This window comes from Protopterus annectens, chromosome 12.part0, assembly GCF_019279795.1.
Source record: "Protopterus annectens isolate FY-2018-M chromosome 12.part0, PAN1.0, whole genome shotgun sequence".
In the NCBI taxonomy this organism is placed as follows: Eukaryota; Metazoa; Chordata; order Ceratodontiformes; family Protopteridae; genus Protopterus; species Protopterus annectens.
This window is the reverse complement of record NC_056746.1, coordinates 1,138,774,631-1,138,796,820: the sequence shown is the minus strand read 5'-3', so window position 1 is coordinate 1,138,796,820 and position 22,190 is coordinate 1,138,774,631. Positions and strand designations below refer to the sequence as shown.

General features: G+C 46.4%; 1 protein-coding gene across 1 annotated transcript in view; it reads left to right on the top strand.

Annotated features, from left to right (window-relative positions):
- RBM39 (RNA binding motif protein 39) overlaps nt 1–22,190 on the top strand; it is a 1,247,463-nt gene that overhangs the window by 636,533 nt on the left and 588,740 nt on the right. The gene's annotated exons all lie outside the window — the stretch shown is intronic.

Genomic DNA, 22,190 nt, shown 5'->3' with positions numbered 1-22,190 from the left:
GTTAAACAGTGGCCTTTCCTTCTCTTCCATCAAGATCCACGATTCAGCCATTTCAGCACGATACAATACGGATCCTCCTTTATTCTCACATCCTCTATTAAGGCAGTTCCTCAGAGGGGCAAAAAGTATAAAACCCCCACGGAAACCACCAGCTCCAGCTTGGGACCTCAACTTCGTATTGGAGAAGCTGACACTGCCTCCTTTTGAGCCGGCTTCTTCAGCAGAGCTACAATACTTGTCGTGGAAAACAGCCTTGATTCTGACTATTAGCTCAGCACGCAGGGTTTTGGAGCTACAGGCCCTCATGGCTTTGCAACCAATCATCATTTTCCATCAGGACAGGGTTTCCTTACGAACCAACCCTGCCTTCATGCCAAAGGTAGTATCCAGTGTGGCTTTGAATCAGACTATTCATTTACCTACCTTTTATCCAAATCCACAGAACAAAGGGGAGAGGCTACTACACTCCTTGGACATTCACAGGCAACTTCGTTATTACTTGGGCAGAACAAAGTCATTCAGGAAATCTGAGCAGCTCTGTGTCTTATGCTACAGGTGCTTTCAAGGAAAGGCTATTTCCAAACAGACTATTTCAAAATGGATAGCCCACTGCATATGCTTTTGTTATTCATTTCATGGAAAATCAGTGCCTGTATACATCAGATATCACTCCACCAGGGCTACAGCTACCTCAGCAGCTTTCCTCAGGGGGGTCCCTACCAAGGACATTTTGGAAGCAGCTACTTGGAGTTCAGTGCACACTTTCACCAAGCACTACCACCTTACACTATACTCAAAATCTAGAGCGGGCTTTGCCACAGCAGTCCTGCAGGGCATTCTAGCCCCTCCTAATTCCGCTTAGTACCAGCCACCCTTACTTAGCTTTGGGATTCTACCCAAGTGTGATGACTGCAGCTGTATGCATGATGAACATAGTACAGTTTTGTACTTACCATAAATGTAGATGTTCGAGTGCGCATACAGCTGCAGTCCAGGTTACCCTCCCTCCATCCCCTCTTAGGACAGGGCTTATGACAAATACCTTTAACATACAACCTATTTGGGGTATTCCTTTATGGTGTATTTGCTTGCAACTACTGTTTTGATTTATCTACTTATGTATGTTTGCATAACATCACGTATTGCCTTCCTTTCTGGGGGCACCTGACATCTGGGGCAAGAAAAACTGAAGAAAATGGCGTTGGCTGCCTCTTTTATACCCTTGCCGCACTGACGTCAGGGAAGAAGCGACGACAACCGACGCTGGACCTAGACTTTGGAATTCGGCCGACCGAGGACCCGCCTGATGGCAGGATAACCCAAGTATGATGACTGCAGCTGTATGCGCACTCGAACATCTACATTTATGGTAGGTACAAAACTGTACTTTCTTCCTCCTCCTGTTGCCACGGTGACAACGGATGCCTCCCTGATCGGGGGGGCTTTTTCAGGGCGGGACTGTCCAGGGCACTTGGCAACCCCTAGAGTACCACCTGCACATAAATGTCTTGGAGATGAGAGCGGTACTTTTAGCGTTGCAAGCTCTTCAGGACTCTCTACCTACCAGGACTATTGCAATTCAGACGGACAATATGTCTGTAGTGTGGTACATCAACAAGCAGGGCGGAACCAGGTCCTATCCCTTAAGTCAAGAAGCACTCAGACTCTGGCAGTGGGCGATCTCCTCTCAACGGTTTCTGATAGCAACGCACATCCCCGGGAAGTCCAACATCATAGCGGACAGGCTAAGCAGAGCCATTCTCGTGCCTCACGAGTGGTCTCTGTCAGTAGACAAAATTTTCCGCAGATGGGTCAACCTTGCTGCGACCTTTTCGCAACCCCTCTCAACAGCAAGTGCGACGACTTCTTCACTCTCTTCCCCCTCCCCGGACACTCCCCCAGAGATGCTGTAGTTCACGATTGGCCCCGGGCTCTTCTGTATGCATTCCCTCCTTTTCCCTTAATTCCAAAACTGATTCAGAAAGTGACCGCTTTGGGATCCAGGATGATCCTCATTGCCCCTTACTGGCCTCGACAAATTTGGTTCCCATTCCTGCATCGTCACCTGCTGGAACAGCCCTGGATTCTGGACCCAGTGCCAGACCTCTTGATCCATCAGTCGGGTGGGCTGCACCAATCCCTTCAGTCTCTCAACCTCACAGCTTGGTTGCTCCACTTCCAACCTTAGCCAGGCTTCCACATATTTCTCAGCCAGTGCGTGAAATCATCCTTTCTTCGCACAAATCTACTACCAGGAAGACTTATGCTAGTAAGTGGAAACGTTTCTCTTTCTGGGCAGAGGCTAGAAATATAGACCCCTTTACAGCCCCTGTCCATAACGTTCTAGATTTTTTGGCAGAACTTTTTCGAGCAGGTTCCTCATCTGCCACCTTTAGAGTCCAGTTGGCTGCTATCAGTAATTTCCACGCTGACCTGTCAGAGACCAGCATCATGTCCCACAAACTTTGTAAAGCTTTTCTTAAAGGGACTGTTTTACTTAGGCCCCCGGTTAAAGATCCCCCTCCTCCGTGGGATTTGAACCTGATATTAACTTAATTGATTCTCCCACCTTTTGAACCTGCAGCTTCCTGTTCCTTAAAATTACTCTCCTGGAAGACTCTCTTTTTAGTAGCCATCACCTCAGCTAGAAGTGTTGGAACTTCAAGCCCTCTGTATTCGTCCTCATTATGTTGTTTTTCACAAAGATAGAGTTTCTCTCAAGACTAATCCTTCCTTTTTACCCAAAATACTTTCCGAGACAAATTTGAATCAGGCTATTGATCTTCCTGTCTTTTTTCCTAACTATTCGAACAGAACTGAACAAAAGTTGCACTATTTGGACGTTCATAGGCAATTAAGTTTTTATTTGGATAGGACTAAACAAACAAGAAAATCTTTTCCTCTTCCTGTCCTATGCTGAGGGCAAGCAGGGCCTGCCAGTTTCTAAAGTAACTTTATCCAGGTGGTTGGCCTCCATTATTGCTTTGATTTACCAACTGAGACATAAAGAACTCCCTACAAAACCAAAAGCTCATTCCACCAGAGCATTAGCTACGTCGGTAGGTTTTCAGGCAAGACTTCCAATGGAATCTATTTGTGCTGTAGCCACATGGGCCACTCCTCATACTTTCATTTCAGATTACAAGTTTGGTATGGCCTCCAGGAGTCGAGCTGATTTTGGTTCTACTGTGCTGAAGAGTCTGTTCCGATGAGCCACCCAGGGCTAAGGTGCTAGGGACGCTGTCCCATCCAGCAAGAATGAAGGCGAGATAGACAACTTAACATTAAGAAGTTATGTACCTTCCATAACGTTCCATGTTAGTTGCCGTCTTCTCGCCGCCTTGTGTCCCACCCTCCATCCCCCTAGCCTGGACAGACCGAGAAGAATCCCCTTTGAGGCCTTCCTCCTCTGGTTGACTCTTTCTAGGTTACGTCCTCCTCTGTTTTAGCACTGTAGGTAAACCTTGTAGTGGGGACAGGTGTCTCCATGGTGTTAGCTCTACCAAACGAGATCTGGGTATCTGACACCTAGCATTGTGGGATATGGGGAAGCCTCGAGCCGGTAAATAGCTCTCGAGCTTTAGTAGAAGGCCGAGTCGGAGCAGAGGATCGGCTCCGAACCCATCCAGCAAGAAAGAAGGCGAGAAGAAGACAACTAACATGGAACGTTATGGTAGGTACATAACTTCTTATTTTCTATGTGGACAGGGTTTCCCTCTGGACTACCCTAACCCATCATTTATGCCCAAGGTGGTATCCAGTGTGGCTTTAAACCAATCCATCCATTTACCAACCTTTTTCCCTAATTCTCAGAGTAAAGGGGAAAGAATTCTGCACTCCTTGGACGTGCACAGACAGATCAGGTTCTACCTTAACAGAACTTAAACCTTTCAGAAAATCTGACCAACTGCTAGTCAGCTTTGCTACAGGGGCGCAGAGGGCAAAGCCAATTTCAAAGGAAACCATTTCCAAATGGATAGCACACTGCATCAATTTCTGCTGCAATCTCCATGGAAAACCTACCCCAACAGGGGCTCAGAACTCATTCCACTAAGGCTACCTCAACCTCTACAGTATTTCTCATGGGTGACCCTACCAGGGACATCCTGGAAGCTGCAACCTGGAGTTCCATACACACCTTTAGCAAGCATTACCACATACCTATTTTTTCTAAATCCAGAGCTGGATTTGCCACAGCAGTCTTACAGGGCCTGATAGCCAGCCCCAATACTTCTTGAATGCCTCCACCCTTCCTCAGCTTAGGGAATCAACCCATGTGTGATGACTGCAACAGTGAAACACGAGGAACTTCGTACAGTTGTGTACACTTACCATAAATGTAGATGTTCGAGTGTATTCACTGTTGCAGTCCAGGTTACCCTCCGTCCAGCCCTTTGACTTTTGTATCCTTTCTGCCTATCCTCTTTTTGGCCATATCTTATGGCAGTGGTGGTTACTTTTTACTGGAAGTGTTCCGCATCATGTAATTGCTTCCTTTTTTGGGGGCTCCTGAGCCACTAAAAACTGATGTAATGATGTTGGCTGCATGTTTTATACCCCTGACGACTTGATGTCATGGAAGAGGCGACAGCATCTGACTCAGAAATCTCAAGGCTCTGGTATTCGGGCCAACTGAGGGCTGCCTGCAGGCAGATAAGCCAAGTGTGATGACTGCAGCAGTGAGTACACTCTTAACATCTACAATTATGTAAGTGTACACAACTGTACTTTGTGTTTCACTGTTGAAGTCATCACCTGTGGGTTTTCCCTGCTGTGGTAGCCCTCGTCTGGCCAGAATACCAGAATCAATGTTTTTCTGCGTCTGCTGCATTCGCCTGTAGTATGTCAGGTCATGAGTGCTATAAAGGAAGGCAACCTGCGTCATTTCATTAGTCTTTCTTGCCATGGAGCCTGGAGCAGAAGCAGTTCGCACGAGTGCCGGTCAGTCGTTACCAGAGTTTGAATTTCAGCTGAAAACGTCTAAAGCTAAGTACCCTGTTTGGGACCCTTTTTTTTTCTGGCACTAACCGATGTCCGAAAAAGTTAACAGTTGTCTTGCCTTTGGAAAGCAGATCCCACACCGAGACTTCCATTCTTACTGTGTCACTTGATGTTCTTCGTTCCACATTGCTGCAGTCCTTACTATTGGGTAGTCCGCTGTCCAGTCGGCCCGAATACCAGAGTATATGGCTGACGTCGGTCAGGGCGCATTAGACTGACGTCAGCACGTCAGGGTACTAATGCGCATGACCGACGTCATATCCTCAGTCTTTTTTGCCGCATGGTCCGATGCAGAAGCAGTTTTGCGAGTGCAGGTTGGCGTTCTGAAATATTTCCGAATCCGGAGTTTCAGACCGAATCAGAGTTGGCTAAGTACCCCGTTGGGGAACATTTTGGTTTTTTCTTGCCTCAGTATTTAACCGGATGTCAGAAAAAGTGAATAACTGTATTTCTTGTGGGAAACAGATACCTCATAGGGATTACCATACCTTGTGTATACCTTGTTTAGGGCCTGAGCACGACGTTGTTGGATGCCGCTCTTGTGCTAGGTTTAACAAACGCACTATTAAGAGGAGGTTAGACTGTGCCAGGTTAGTGTTTGGGAAGCGTTGCAATTATAAAATGCCGTCGGATGCTCCGACGCCCGCTTCGTCCAAGAAGCGCAAGGACAAAACAGCGAAGCCTAGGGTTGATGAACCGGCAGTCCCGGACGCCGGTTCTTTAGAAGGCTCAGTGGAGCCAGAGGTTTTGCCAGGAGTTTCTATGGAGTCTCAGGCAGAAACTTTACTGTTACAGGATGTGCCTTCTCAGGAGGTAGGCCAAGTTCAGCTTCAGTGGGGGCTTCTCCTAGCATTTCGGGTTCTGTACCTAAGAAACATATGCTTAAAATGGCAGAAGATTTGATTACTATGATTAGAGGTTCTATGCCCCCTCCTGATAAGAGGCCTAGGGTGGAACCGGAGTTTGATAGTTTTGAACAGTGTTCAGAGGCTTCTGAGTCTTCTGCGGAAGATTGGCAGGAGTATCCTCCTTATTCTGATTCTGATGTGGATGATTCCACTCCTACAGCTTCTCCTCCTGAGGATTTCTCATTTTCAGAGACTCTGCATTCCATGAGGGAGCACTTTAAATGGGAAGGCCAGGATTACTCTGATTCTAGGAAAAGGCTTAGGGAATTCTTGTTTTTACCCCAGCATAGGCCCTTAGCTATACCTCCTGTGTTGAATGTGGTGGAAGATGTTTTGCAGAGGCTTCCCTGAACCCTGACTCTTTGCCTCCTGCTCCTGTTAAACCTGATAGGTACTATAGGGTGCCCAAGCTCATAAGTATTTGTTTAAGAGTCCTAGGGCGGACCCAGAAACTGTTTCTCAGGGGCCTAAAGGTGTTAAGGCCTCTGTGGTTAAAAATCCTGTTCCCACTGATAAAGAGGCAAGGGCTTTGGATAGGTGGGGAAAGAAAGTGTATACTTCTTCCACTCTAGCCATGAGAGCGTTGAATTGTCAGTTTCACATGCTAAAATATCAAAATTTTCTCCTTTCACAATTGAAATCTAAGGTGGATGCTTTGGCGGAAGGTATTGAGTGTAAAGAGTTGCTGGATTTGGTTCATGTGTCTGAACAAGTGGGTAAGCATTCTTTGCAATGTGGTTTTGATGCTGTACAGGCCTCCTCGAGGGTGGCTGCCACTAGTTCTGTTCTTCGCAGGCATGCCTGGTTGAGGGATCAGAATTTAGCTGAGCATGTTAAGACAAGGATTTTGGATGCTCCTTTACAGTCTGATGTGTTGTTTGGTTCGCCTGTGGAAGCAGTTTTAAAGAAAATGGAGGACAAAGCTAAGTCTATGCAAACTGTTAAAGATTTTTGCAGGTGCAGCCACGAAGTTTAGTAGAAATTGGCCTGCTAAGGGGTGGACATATCCTGCTTATGATTCCCAGTCTAGGGGTAGGTCTAGACGGGTAGGGGCAGAGCTCAAGGTTCTTTTAGGCCTAGAACAGGGAGTTCACCTGCTCAGACTTCTGGTGAGGGCAGGGGTCAGTCCTTTCGTAAACAGACCCAATGACCTGCCTTTTCAGCTGCCAGTAGATTCTCGTCTGGCAGCTCCTTTGGGAGGAAGACTGTCTCTTTTCAAAGAAAATTGGGATTTAATTACTCAAGACAGATGGGTGTTGGATATCATTCACCACGGTTACAGGTTTTATTTCCATACATTGCCCCTTTCAAAGGCATGCCAGACGTTCCTCCTCCACAAAGAAAAGAGGCTCACAAGCAAATTTCTCAGTTACTCCAGATGGGGCCATTCAGCCAGTCCCTGTATCAGAAAGGGGCCTAGGATTTTATTCTCGCCTGTTCCTAGTACCAAAGAAGGGGAACACGTGGAGACCAATTTTGGATTTATCTCTCCTCAACACTTATCTGGACATTCCCAAGTTCAAGATGTTGACGTTACAACAGCTTTTACCTCTGCTGGGCAAAGATCACTGGATGGTAACTTTAGATCTCAAGGAAGCTTACCTTCATGTGCCTATAAGGCTAAGTTGCAGGAAGTATCTGCGGTTTCGAGCTGGAAATTCTCATTATCAGTTCTCTGCATTGCCCTTTGGCTTATCTACTGCGCCCAGAGTATTCACAAAGGTTCTGGCTCCAGTGATAGCTTACTTCAGGCTACAAGGAATTCAAATCTATCCTTACTTGGACGACTGCCTGATTCTGGCTCAAGAAAAGGAAGACCTTCTACAGCATCGGGAATATGTTATAGCAGTGCTAAGATGCCTAGGGTATTCTGTGAACGAAATAAAGTCCAGTCTAGTACCCTCTCAAGACATGTGCTTTCTGGGTGTGAGACTGAATACAGCAGCCCAGATGGCCTTTTTAACCCCGGACAAACAAAAGAGTCTATCACTTTACTTCCATCAACTATCTCATCAGTCCGTGCTGACTGCAAAGACAGTCCTTCAAGCATTAGGGTTCATGGCATCTTGTCTTCTGGTGCTTCCCAATGCCAAACTGCATATGAGGAAGCTACAATGGTATCTCAAAACTGTATGGACACAGCACTGCCAGGATTTGGACACTGTCATTCAAATAATACCTTGCCTTCAAAAAGAATTTTTGTGGTGGGCTCAGGAATGTCACCTAAACAAGGGACTCTCTGTGACCCGACCAGAGGCGAGTCAGATTTTAACGACAGATGCCTCGGACATTGCTTGGGAGCTCATCTAAATGGAAAGTGGATACAAGACAAGTGGCCTGCCAGACTACAGCATCTACATATCAACATGAAGGAGATGTTAGCAGTCCAGTTTGCATTAATGGCTTTCAAGGAGTTACTTCTTCCAGGGCAGGTGTTGATTCTAACAGACAACACAACTGTCATGTGGTACATCAACAAGCAAGGGGGAACGCATTCTTATCCTCTATGCAGGCAAGCAATGATTTTATGGGAGACTGCGCTAAGCTTGCAACTAACTCTTCAGGCAAGGTTTCTGCCAGGAGCACAGAACTCCTTAGCAGATGTGTTAAGCAGACAAATCATGGATCCCCACGAGTGGAAACTGGATCTTCATGTATTTCAGAAATTGACAGTGTCATGGGGAACTCCAGACATAGATCTGTTCGCTTCTCCACTAAACCACCAGCTGCCAAAGTTTTGCACAAAGGGGTTTCATCACACAGCTTGGAAAGTGGATGCTCTGTCTTTCAGTTGGAAAACCTTTCATGTGTATGCCTTTCCACCTCTGCCTCTTCTTCCAAAGGTGCTATTAAAAGTCAGACAAGACAAGCCAAGGATGATTTTGATAGCTCCAGATTGGCCTCGCAACACTGGTACCCACTACTAAGGAGTCTGGTAAGGAAGCCTCCATGGCCTTTACCTTTGATTCCTCATCTGTTATCTCAGAAGGACGGTCATCTGCTCAATGTCAAGCTTCACTCTCTTCATCTAACAGCCTGGCATATTCTGTGTTGAAACACAGCAGGTCTCAACTTCCTCAACAAGTTTTAAATGTGATTATGGAAGCTAGAAGACCTAGTACAAGGAAAGTGTACGCAGAAAAATGGAAGAGATTTTTATTTTGGAGTACAGCAAAGAATTTGGAGATTTCTGAGCCTAATTTGAGTGTGGCTCTTCAATATCTTACTGAATTATTGGACAAAGGTTTGTCCTTCTCTTCCATTAAGATTCATGCTGCAGCAATTTCAGCTCACTATGATTGTGACCCACCATTGTTTTCGCATCCTTTGTTCAAGCAGTTTCTTAGAGGGGCAAAGAATATAAGACCCCACGTAGAGCTCCTACTCCTGCTTGGGATCTCAATTTTGTGTTGGAAAAACTTACTCTACAACCTTTTGAGCCTGCGGCTACTGCTGAATTGAAATACTTGTCATGGAAGACTGCTTTTCTGTTGGCTATTACTTCTGCAAGAAGGGTGTCTGAGTTGCAGGCCCTTATGGCAGTAGAGCCCTTTTGATTTTCCATAAGGATAGGGTATCATTACGCACTAATCCTTCCTTTATGCCTAAGGTGGTTTCTAGTGTGGCTTTAAACCAAACTATTCATTTGCCTACTTTTATGCAGACCCCCAAAATAAAGGGGAAAAGATTTTGCACACTTTAGATGTACACAGGCAATTGCGTTATTATTTAAGCAGGACTAAGGATTTTAGGCAGTCTCAGCAGTTGTTTGTTTCTTTTGCTTTGAGTTCGCAGGGCAAGCCTGTGTCAAAACAAACTATTTCTAGGTGGATTGGGTTTTGCATTGCATTTTGTTATTCCCATCATGGCAAGGAGATTCCAGCTGGGATTAGGCCTCATTCCACTAGGGCTACTGCCACTTCAACAGCATTTCTAAGGGGGGTGGCAACTAAGGATATTCTGGAGGCAGCTACTTGGAGTTCAGTGCATACTTTCTCTAAGCATTATCACCTTCCTATCTACTCTAAGTCTAGGGCTGGTTTTGCCACAGCTGTTTTGCAAGGCATGTTGTCAGCTCCTACTTCTTTATGATTTGCCAGCCTCCTTACCTCTGCTTTGGGATTCTACCCAATAGTAAGGACTGCAGCAATGTGGAACGAAGAACATAGTACAGTTTTGTACCTACCATAAATGTAGATGTTCGAGGATCCACATTGCTGCAGTCCAATTTACCCTCCCTCCTTCCCCTCTGTGTTTAGGGGTGGTTGTGTAGGCGAGGTTATATGTTGATATTTTTGTATATATTTTGGTATATATTGTACATATTTTTGGTGCAGGTATTTTGGGCCTTGTCTTTTTAGGGTCTTCTGACATCTGGGGCAAGAAAAGACTGAGGATATGACGTCGGTCATGCGCATTAGTACCCTGACGTGCTGACGTCAGTCTAATGCGCCCTGACCGACGTCAGCCATATACTCTGGTATTCGGGCCGACTGGACAGCGGACTACCCAATAGTAAGGACTGCAGCAATGTGGATCCTCGAACATCTACATTTATGGTAGGTACAAAACTGTACTTTTAGGCCCAGACCACAACGTCCCTCGTTGCCGGTTCTTTGCTTTTTCTAATGCAAGAACCATTCGCCATTGAGCTCTTCTTGTAGACAGGTATTTTAGTGTTCTACCTTTGTATTCTGAAATGGCATCAGTCAGCCAACAATCCGTGGACGTTCTGAAAAAACACAGATAAAGAGAGCGACAAACCACACAAGGCTAAGCCTTCCGACGAAACTACTGCCAAGCAGGTTGTTAGTTCCCCAGAATTTAGTGAGGCACTTTCCCAGCCCCTGTTGCCCGATTCGATATCTACGCAGGCCTCTACCGATACCCTTTCGGAGTCTGGTATGCTGCAGAAGTCTTGTCATCCGAGTCTTTGGCTGTCTCTGCCTCGGTTGGGTCCAGAGCTGTGACACGGTCACCAGCTTCTGAGGAGCCCTTTTGCACTACTGAAATCTAGACAAAAACTGAAGTCTTCTTATCAGAATACCATTTCTCTCAGACCTAGAAGCCAGGCCACTCTTAGAAAATCTGCTTCTAGCCACAATCTTGCTCCTGCTCTACCCACCCCAAGCACAAATGCTTAAAATGTTGGAGGATCTCATCTCCCTTATCTGCGGTACTCAGGCCACAACTTCTAAAAGGAAAAGGCACCCTTCTCCAGAAAAGATGATAGAACAGGATTCTGAGCAATGACTATTCAGATTTTGAAGAGTAACTGCATTCTCTGACTGCTTGAGGATTCAGATGCAGATGAATCCATCCCTTCTGCTTCCCCTCCAGAGGACCTTTCCTTTGGGAAAACCCTTCACACCCTTAGGGAACATTACCAGTAGGAGTCTCAGGACGTCCCACAGTCTAAGAAAAGACTGATGTGAGAGTGTTCAATCTCGCCTTTGTTCTTACACATGGGTTCGGAGCCGATCCTCGGCTCCGTGTTGGCCGCCTGCAAGCTCTGCATCGAGAAGAAGCTCGAGATCACCTAATACCCACAATCCCCCTCTGCCTTTACCTCAGATCTAGTTTGCCGCTGCAGCGTTCGCATCACTGGGTCGAGCTCGAGCACCTCAGATAAGATTAGAATTTTATTCTTGTTTTTTCTCTGGTACTTTAGTATTAGAAACTGTTTAATAATAATTTGTGTAAGTGTGGTAAGGTATAGGGAAATCTCGGTTCCGTTTAACTATAAAACTTAGAGTTCTCTTCGGGGCCTACCACCACTCTTTGGATTTGACAACTGGATTGACTCATTACTGGATTTGACAATTTTACCGGACTTGACTGTTTTTTTTTTCTGGATTTGACTATATTTCACCTATCTTTGACATGTCTGAAAAGGCCAAATCAGGTTTCAAGCGTTGCCAGTGTGGGCAAAAAATGTCAGTAACTGACAACCATAGTTCCTGTGTCTACTGTCTTGGCCCTCTCCACCTGCAAGAAGACTGTTCTATTTGTCATTCTTTCAGTGGGAGGGTCATGACCGATAGGCGCAGGAAGTTAATGGACAGGGGTTTATTAAAACCTTCCTTTCAGGAGGCTCTGGATGCTTCTGACCAGGCATCCAAGTCCTCGAAGGAATCGAAGACGTCGGAGCCCAAGTCATCGGCTCCGAGCTCTTCCACTAAAGTTAGATCACTGGTTCCACAGACTTCGGGGCCGAGTGTTCAACTGGTGTCAGTTTCCGAGCCTCGAGTCTTGGAACCGGTGATGGAGCTCCCTCCTTCGACACTATTGAGGTCGGCTCCGTCTTCGGCTCCTTCTACCCGTTCTTCTGAGCTTTCCGATATCGATGTGGACCGTGTGGTGCAGAAGTTATTGGAACATTCGGCCCTATCCAAGCTTATTTCGGTTTCCACCCAGTTGGTGTCGAAACTTGAAGGCCTCCCATTGTCTCCATCCGTTCCTCCTCCGAGACCTGTCCAGTCTTTGGAGCCGGAAGAGGTTGATCTACTGGTTGTGGAGCCCTCGGGTCCAGAACCGTCCTTTTCTCGGTCTGTTCCTTTCACCTCGACTCCGTCGGACCCGGTACCGGAGTCTCTGAGCCGACTATCTGTCCTTGGTTCCGGGGCCGAGAGTCGAACCGACGTTTCGGTTCCGACCCTTCCTCTCGGGGCCTCGGCGCGGATCGATTCGGCTCCGTCCTCGGGGTCGATGCCTTCGGTGCCTGTCTCGGATTCTTCCCATTTCTTCGGAACCGGGAGATTCTTCGACTCGGGACCCGGGGCCTTCGATCTTATGAGGAAGGTGTTGTCTACCCAGACAACCACATCAGTAGAAGCATCCTCTCCTCCCTTTAAAGGACCGTTATCTTCCTCTGCACCAACGGCCACATCCAAGCGTCGAGCACCGGTGTCTCAGCCACCCTTGGAGGGTGCCCCCTCTTCCTCGGAGGCTTCTTCGGATGTTCCCCCCGAAGAGGTCCCTAGGAAAAGATTGTGTAAGAGGAGACACTTAGATTCTCCACAGGAATCTTTAACATCCGATACTGACTTGGATGAGTCAGAAGGGTCCCCAAAGTCACCTACGGAAGATGTCTCCTTTTTTGACATCTTGGAGATCCTTAAGCAGAGAGGTGATTGGCAGTCCCTCCCTTCTTCTGAGGATGAGTCAGTTCTGCTGAAGGCATTTGGTGCTCGCCCTTCCTCCTCCTGGGTCACTCCGCCCTTCGATGAGTTAATGGAGTTGATTGCTCGAAGGGCGTGGGAGACACCTGACACGGTGGAACCAGTCCCTAGGAAGCCTAATAAGTACATCACTGCACCCCAGGACAAGGCTTACCTCACTAAAGGAGTCCCAGTAGACGCCATGGTGGTGGCAGCGGCCACGAAAAAGGAGATGTCTGAGTCTTCCTCATCTGTCCATCCGCCTAACAGAGATTCTAGGACTATGGACAGATACGGGAAGCGCATTTTTAGTTCAGCGGCTTTTTCTATGCGTTCCCTGAACTATTTGACTCATTTTACACGTACAGAGGGATCTAGTCAAAGAGTTGGGAGATACCCTCCAGGGTACTACAGATGCTGCTGTCTCAGAGAAAGTTTCGGCACATCTAAATACCCTTACATCCATTGTTAACTCATCCATGAGGCTGATATCATACGCAGCGAGGGTCGAGTAGGGCAGCTTCAGCGATTGCTCTTCGAGGCAATCCTGGATGCGCTTATGTTCGCTTTGGAAGCCTTCAAGTCTTCCTTTACTAACGCCCCATTTGATGGTGCCACACTTTTTGGCCCTAAAGTAAAGGAGACCCTTACCCGGTGTGAACAGGAGGGAAAGACTCTGTCTGCTGTCGGAGTCCGTTTTTCCACCCCTTCCAGACCGCCCCAAAGGGCAACGTGGTGGGAAAATGTGGTTTCGAAAACCCCAAGGATCTTTCCCAAGCACACAGGGTGATGCCCCCTCCAGAGGCAGAGGAGGGGGCAGAGGTGGAAGACGCCGCCCGGGCGGCAGAGGGGGTCCGCAAAACCAAGGTGACAGGGATAACCCCCCCTGGTAAACCTTTTCAGCACTCCTGAGAGGAGGCCCGACTGTCCTGCTCTGGAGGCAGTCGGGGGTCGCTTAGCTTTATACCCTCAGGCCTGGCAAAACATTACTACAGACAACTGGGTAAAAAGCGTTGTTACCAGAGGTTACAAAATACCATTCCTATACACCCCCATTCCAAAGAGAAAACTCCCAGATGTACCACCCCATCTGCAAGACCCAGCAGCTATAGAAATTTCAAAGCTGCTAGAAAAAAGTCATCCAACCAGTCCCAGCGGACCAAATAGGATTCGGGACTTACTCAAGGTTCTTTTTAGTTCCAAAGAAGACAGGGGACTGGAGGCCGATTCTGGACCTAAGCAACCTCAACACCTTTGTCAAGAAGGAAAAGTTCCGAATGGTCACGCTTCAATCGATCCTTCCATTTTTACAGAAGGACAACTGGATGTGCTCAATAGATCTGAAGGACGCATACTACCACATCAAAATGGCCAGGGCTTCCAGGGATCATTTGCGCTTCCGGCTGGGAGCCAGTCACTATCAGTTTCGGGCCCTGCCCTTTGGTCTGACCTCAGCCCCCAGGGTTTTCACCAAATGCATGGCAGTGGTAGCGTCTCATCTGAGGCGCCTAGGATTCCAGGTGTTTCCGTATCTGGACGACTGGCTCCTGTCTGCCACCACCAGGCGTCAACTGATACAGGCCAGGGATTACACCCTACAACTTTGTATTCACCTCGGAATTTCCGTAAATTTCGAAAAATCTTTGCTACAGCCATCACAGCATATCTTATTCATAGGAGCGGAATTAGATACGCATCATTTGGTTCTAAGGCGTCTTACAGAAAGGATAGTCGCACTTCAAAACAACATTTCTCTCCTGCTATCGTCCAAAAAGTCCCCGGCAAAGCTGGTTCTGCAGGTCTTGGGTCTCATGGCAGCTTCTCTCATTGCGATACCATTGGGAAGACTGCACATGAGAGTTCTACAATGGCTCCTGTTTGCACAATGGTCTTTCCAACAGCTACCTCTGACTCACGAAATTCTGATAACAAACACATGCAAGTCACACCTAACTTGGTGGCTTCAGACTTGCAACCTTTCCAGCGGAAGACCATTTGTGCTACCCACACCGTCAGCGACGATAACCACGGACGCTTCCCTGATAGGGTGGGGGGGCATCTTTCAGGGACAGACAGTCCAAGGCGAATGGACCAATCTGGAGTACAATCTGCACATCAATGTTCTGGAGTTGAGGGCAGCGTTTTTAACGTTGCAACACTTTGCTCCCCTTCTTCCTCTAGGAACTATTGCAGTTCAGACAGACAACATGTCCGTAGTCTGGTACATAAACAAGCAAGGGGGAACCAGGTCTTATCAACTATGCAGAGAGGCCATGAGAATTTGGCATTGGGCGGAGTCCACGGGTCGCTTTCTGATCGCAACGCATATCCCGGGGTCATCCAACGTCATAGCCGACAGGCTGAGCAGGGCAATACTGTTGCCTCACGAGTGGTCCCTCAAACAGTCAATTGCGAACATGATATTTCGCAAGTGGGGCCAGCCTTCCTGCGATCTGTTTGCGTCTCCAATGAACGCCAAATGCAGGAGCTATTTTGCCCTATTACCCCCTCCAGGGGAAGTCCCCAGGGACGCGCTGGTGCACGATTGGCCCCCGGGTCACCTGTATGCTTTTCCTCCATTTCCCCTGATTGCAAAGTTTCTGCAGAAAGCCAACAACCTTTGGAGGACTATAATCCTCATTGCCCCATTCTGGCCTCGTCAAATTTGGTTCCCCTTTCTATTGGCCACCGCATTCGGGACCTTGGATGCTGGACCCAGAGCCAGATCTACTGACTCACTCGTCAGGAGTCCCTCACCCATCTCGAATCACTCCATCTAGCAGCTTGGCTGCTCCGCTTCCTTTCTAGCCAGGTCTGATTCCCTTACACCGGTTCAGAATATTTTAGTGGCTTCTCATAAAGCTTCCACTACAAAGACCTACACCAGTAAATGGAAACGTTTCGTCTTCTGGGCTAATTCACATCATTTGGACCCTGTTATAGCCCCGCTGAACAAGATCTTGGAGTTCTTGACAGAATTGTTTCATGAAGGAGCTTCTCCTGCTACTTTGAGTGCAGTTGGCTGCCATTTCTAACTATCATGTGGAAGAATGTGGTGCGCCTATTATGGCTCACAGGCTTTGTAAAGCTTTTTTAAAAGGATCTTTTCATATCAGACCACCAATTAGAAGTCCTACATCACCGTGGAATTTGAACCTCTTACTTTCTAAATTGATGTTGCCCCCCTTTGAACCAGCCTCAATTTGCCCATTGAAATTTTTGTCGTGGAAAACTCTATTCCTAGTAGCCATTACATCTGCTAGGCGAGTGTCTGAGCTTCAAGCTCTTTCTATTAAACACCCTTATTTAATTTTCCACTCTGACAGAGTATCCCTTCGCACTAATCCATCCTTTCTCCCCAAAGTTTGCTCTACTAATAATATTAATCAGTCCATTGAATTACCCACCTTCTTCAAAAACCACTCTAATAAATTGGAGTATATGTTGCACAAATTGGATGTCCATAGACAACTCAGATTTTATTTGGATAGAACAAAAGATCACAGTAAGTCTGATCAACTGTTTGTAGCTTTTGCTGATAGCAGAAAGGGTGTAGCAGTTACGAAACAAACTCTTTCCAAATGGCTAACTGATTGTATCACATACGTTTATGAGGCTTCTAATCAAACATTATCAGTCAAACCTAAAGGACATTCTACCAGATCAGTGTCTACATCCTTAGCTCACGCAGCTCGCTTACCATTAGACACGATCTGTGCGGCTGCTACTTGGGCTAAACCACATACATTTATCTCTCATTACAAAGTGGACAGGGTTTCTAGGGATAGGGCAACCTTTGGTTCCACTGTGCTCAAGAACGTTCTCCCGTGAGTTCCTCAGGATCATGGAGCTAGGGACGCTACCCATGTGTAAGAACAAAGGCGAGATTGAACACTCTCACATATAGAAGTTATGTCCTTACCATAACGTTCCATGTGGAGTGTTCATCTCGCCTTGGTTATTACACTCCCACCCTTCCCACCCTTAGGAAGAACGTTCGATTTGGTGCCTGGTCTGGAGTATTCTCCTTCTGCACTTGCATTAGTTGTGTTATATGATACACTTGTGTATATATGTATATATATATATATATATATATATATATATATATATATGTATATAGATAATCCTATCATTAGGTAATTTTTGGTATGTGTGTGCGCTCTCTATGACTGGTTTGCTTGCAAACTAGATCTGAGGTAAAGGCAGAGGGGGATTGTGGGTATTAGGTGATCTCGAGTTTCTTCTCGATGCAGAGCTTGCAGGCGGCCGACACGGAGCCGAGGATCGGCTCCGAACCCATGTGTAATAACCAAGGCGAGATGAACACTCCACATGGAACGTTATGGTAAGGACATAACTTCCATTTTCTGGAACTGCCCCAGCACAGACCCCTGGCCATTCCCCCCTATTTTAGAAGTGGTGGATGATGTTTTCCAAGAATCCAACTTAGCCCCTGACGCCCTCCCACTTGCTCCCAGTAAACCTGACAGGTAGTACAGAGTACTGGATTCAACAAATACTTGTACAGAAGTCCTGCTGCAGACCCAGAGGTCCTGCTGCAGACACAGGGACCTGAAGGAGCTAAGACTAGTTCTGCCAAGAATCCTATTCCTTCTGACAAGGATTCCAGAGCTCTGGACAGATGGGGTAAAAAAGTATACACCTCTGCAACCTTGACTATCAGAGCACTCAACTTTCAGTTCCATATGTTAAAATATCAGTAACACACTTTGGAACTATTAAAACAAAAAATTTCAACCTTTCCTGACTGTGCCAATTCAAAAGAGTTAGCAGATTTACTGCACACTGCTTGTCAAGTGGCCAAACACTTATTACACTGTGGATATGACGCCCTAGAAGCCTCTAGCAGGGCAGCAGTGTCAGGATCTGTCATTAGGAGACGTGCATGGCTGAAGGAACAACCTCTCCTTGATAATGTCAAGTCTAAACTAATTGATGCACCCCTGGCTAAGGACCGGTTGTTTGGAGTAAAAGCAGAAGAGGTGCTTAAAGATCAGACAGTAGAAGATTTCTTTCAGGTTCAACCTCCCAGGTTCAGTAGGAACTTTTCCCTCTAAGCACTGTTCCTTCCCTGCACCTAGCAGACAGGGCCAAGTTAAGCCCCGCATGGACAGACCTTCCAGGCCCAGCAGAGGAGCAAAGAGTGGATCACTTCCGCCCCAAAGGCAGGGAGTTCTAAGGCACCCTTTTTATGGCAAAACCTCCCAATGACTCCCTCTCCCGCTCTGCTTTACTATCACTTACCAAAAGCTAGGAGGAAAGCTCTCCCTCTTCGAAGAAAATTGGCTTTCTGTAACAAAGGACCCAATGGGTCTTAAAGATAATTTTTCAGGGATATAAATTCTCTATCAGCTAACTCCCAATTAAAAGAGGGTACCCAGACTTGCCTCCAAATCAGTGGGCAGAGGCATTGAAATGGGTCCAAAGTCATATCACAGGGGGCAGTAGAACCTGTCCCCGCAGATCAGGCCAAGGCTTTTATTCCAGACTATTCCTTGTTCCCAGGAAAGAGTGCACTTGGCACCCTGTCCTGGATCTATCCATTCTGAACACCTTACTGGTGGTCCCCAGATTCCGAATGGTAACTTTTCAGCAGCTGCTGCCTATGCTGACAAAAATGCTTGGCTAGTGACCCTAGACCTAAACGATGCCTACCCTCTACATCCCCATAAGGGAATCCTCCAGGAATTTCCTGTGCTTCAGAGCAGGATCACAACACTTTCAGTTCTCTGCGCTTCCCTTTGGCTTATCTACTTCATCCAGAGTGTTCACCAAATGCTTGGCCCCGGCCATAGCATTTTGCAGACAGAGAAGTATACAGATTTACACTTACCTGGATGACTGCCTCATTCATGCAGAGTGCAAAGAAAAGCTGCTCCAGGACTTTCTTTGTATCCCACAGCTGATGACTGCAACAGTGAAACCCGAAGAACATAGTACAGTTGTGTACTCTTGGCACAAATGTAGATGTTTAGAGTGTATTCACTGTTGCAGTCTTAATTTCTCACCCTCCATCCCCCATTTAACATCTTCCCCTAGGGGGGCACAAGCTTCTCAAGGTGGCTTTTAGCCACCAGGACCACTTCTCTATTTTCCCTTGTACTTCTGATGGGTTAGGGCAAGGAAAACTGATGTAATGACATCTGCTGCTTTGGTTTATAGCACTGACGGACTACAGGTGATGGCAGCTGGCGCACAAAAACATTGACTCTGGTATTCAGGCCGACTGAGTGCTTCCACAGCAGGCATAACCCACAGGTGATGACTGCAACAGTAAATACACTCTAACATCTGCATTTATGTAAGTGTACATGACTGTCCTTTGCATTTCTTTCATTTATGCAAGTTGGCATTTAGAATTGTCCAGACCAGTGAAGGCCCACTCTACTAGGTCTGTTGCTACATCATCAGCCTTTTTGGCTTGACTTTCCCTTGATGAGATTTGTCGTGCTGTGACTTGTCATAATTTTCAGTTTCATGTTGCACTATAAATTGGATTTGGTGTCCAGGAACAGGGCTTCTTTTGGTTCCTCTATGCTTCAACATATCCTTCCTTGAAGCCACCCAAGGTACATAGTAGCTAGGGACTCTGACCCACCTGTGACGAGTAATGACACGAATAACATCCTTTAGTTATGTACTTACCGTAACTTGGCTTCTGTGCTCTTCAGTGTCATCTTAAATCACATTCCTGCCCTTTTTCCCCCCTTCCTTCTGGGGGTTCTGGCGAGGCTGAAGTGGCATGTTCATAGGTTGGTACTAGGCTATCAGCCCTAGGGCGTATACAAGCCTAGCCATAACAATTCCCTGGCTATTTCTTCCCACACTATTTACTTCCGTGCACCCCTGTCTAGCAGGGCGACTGACGTGATCCCCGGGGTGAATTTCCTTTCTCCCATCCAGTTGTCAAGGTTCCTTTTGAAGAGGGCCAAAGAGGCACTCTGCTTGACATGTATGGGCAATCTATTCCAGAGTCTGGGGAGTCTCTGGGTCAGGAACCTATCCCTCCAGCATGTTTTGTTTATTGTGATGACAAGGTTTAGATCCCTGGAGCGTGTGGCTCTGAGGGATTGGGATTTCTTTAAGTGTAGCATGTCCAACAGCTCTGGGTTTGACATGGCCTTGTATGTTAAGCAGAGATCGCCTCTGAGTAGACTATATGCGACAGAGTATAGCTGGAGTTTTTTAAGGCAGTCAGCGTAGGGCATCTGCTTTAGGCTTGTGATTCTTTTACTGAGGTATTTCTGCGGCCTTTCCAGTTGCAGATGTCTTGAGAGGTACATACCAAACGGGGCGTTGTATTCTATAATGGGTCTAATGAGGGATGAGTACAGTGGGACAATTACCTCCTTTTTTTCTGGATGAAAAGCCCTTAGTGATGAGGTGTGCCACATAGAAAGATTTCCTGACTGTTGTGGCGATGTGGTTATTGAAGGTGAGACCACTGTCCACCTGTGTCCCTAAGTTTCTAATCACACTTTCGGTGTTTAGTGTACTGCCACCTATATGGTAATTCATGGGTACATGTTTTTTCCCAAAGGGGATAACTATACATTTCTTGGCATTGAGCTTGAGCCCATGGCTCTGGCACCAAGCATCTGTTTCTGTAAGGCCCTTTTGTAGAGTATCCACATCATTTGGGGATTCAATAATGGCTCCCAGTTTCCAGTCATCTGCGAACTTTGTTATCCAGAGTCCCTTAGTGTTGGCCTGTACTTCAGAGAAGTAGATGCCAAACAAGAGCGGTCCCAGGACTGAACCCTGAGGTACTCCACTTGTCACTTGCCTGGAGCTGGATTTGGAGTTGGCTACTTTTACAGTGTGGGTTCCATCAGTAAGCCAGTTAGCAAAACCCATTGGGTGACGTAGGGATTAATGCCCAGCTTAGTAAGTTTATCTATGATTCCAGAGTGGGGGATGGTGTCAAAGGCCTTGGCAAGTTCTACATAGGCAGTGTGGACCACCTTACCCTTGTCCATGGCTCTGGAGACTGATTCGAAAAAGTCAGTCGAGTTCAGGAGACGAGATCGGCCCTTCACGAACCCAAACTGGGTGGGGTCCAGTGTTTGAAGGTTGCCAATGTCTTTGTTTATAAGTTCCATGATAATACGTGTTTCGTGAGAAGTATTTTTTGGCTCCTCTTTCAGATTTTTTTGCGTTTCAGCTAATTTTAGCAAACTCAGTATGAGGTTTAGAAGGTAGCATGGGATTATGGGAAAGGGAGGAGTTTGAGCTTGTATGAAAAGTTGCTGGTTTGGACCCTAGATCCACCTGTGATTGACACTGGATAGCACAGATGCCAAGTTATGGTAAGTACATAATTCTTTTTTTTTTTTTTTTTTTTTTTTTAGATTATCCATGAAAGTCAAGGCAGTGTCTTTGGAAGCAATTTATGGCATCTATGTTTAGTTTCTTACGCATCTTGCTTTGAAAACTATTTTTGGTAGGCATTACTTTACCCAGGAGAGTTTGAGTTGCACACTATCTTGCAAGCCTCCTTGAGTAGATTTTTTTGAAGGCTGAGTTGCCCTTGGAAATAACACAATCTCTGCCAAAGGTAGCATCCATTACTAATGTCAGCACATCTAAAATATCTGGTTTATTTCCTCTCTATAAAAACAAATTATACTCGAATCACATGAAAGACACAAGGCAAGACCAGTAGATGTTTGTATTCTTTGCAACAAATAGGTTGGGAAAGAAAAGTAAATACGGTCATATTGTTCGGGTGACTGAATGTATTTTGTACTACTAGTCATCTAGTCAAAAAAAATCTCTACAGTGCAAGCCTTAATGCCCATTCTACTGATCACTGGCCATTTAGTTAACTTATTTTATAAATGTATTAGTGGATGACATTTGAGCTACTGCATAGGTTCATTTTTGCCAGGCATGACAAGTGGCTGTCATTTTAAGAGCCTCCTATGGGACTCGACTCTCTGTGGCGTCCTTTAATGATGTCACCCAAGCTCTACTTCTGCTTACTTGGTCCTACCATTGTGTGTGGACTGCATGAAGATGTGAAGTTATGTATCTAACATATAATGATAAGTCATATTGATTCATATCTATATACTGTATTGTACCTACCCATTTT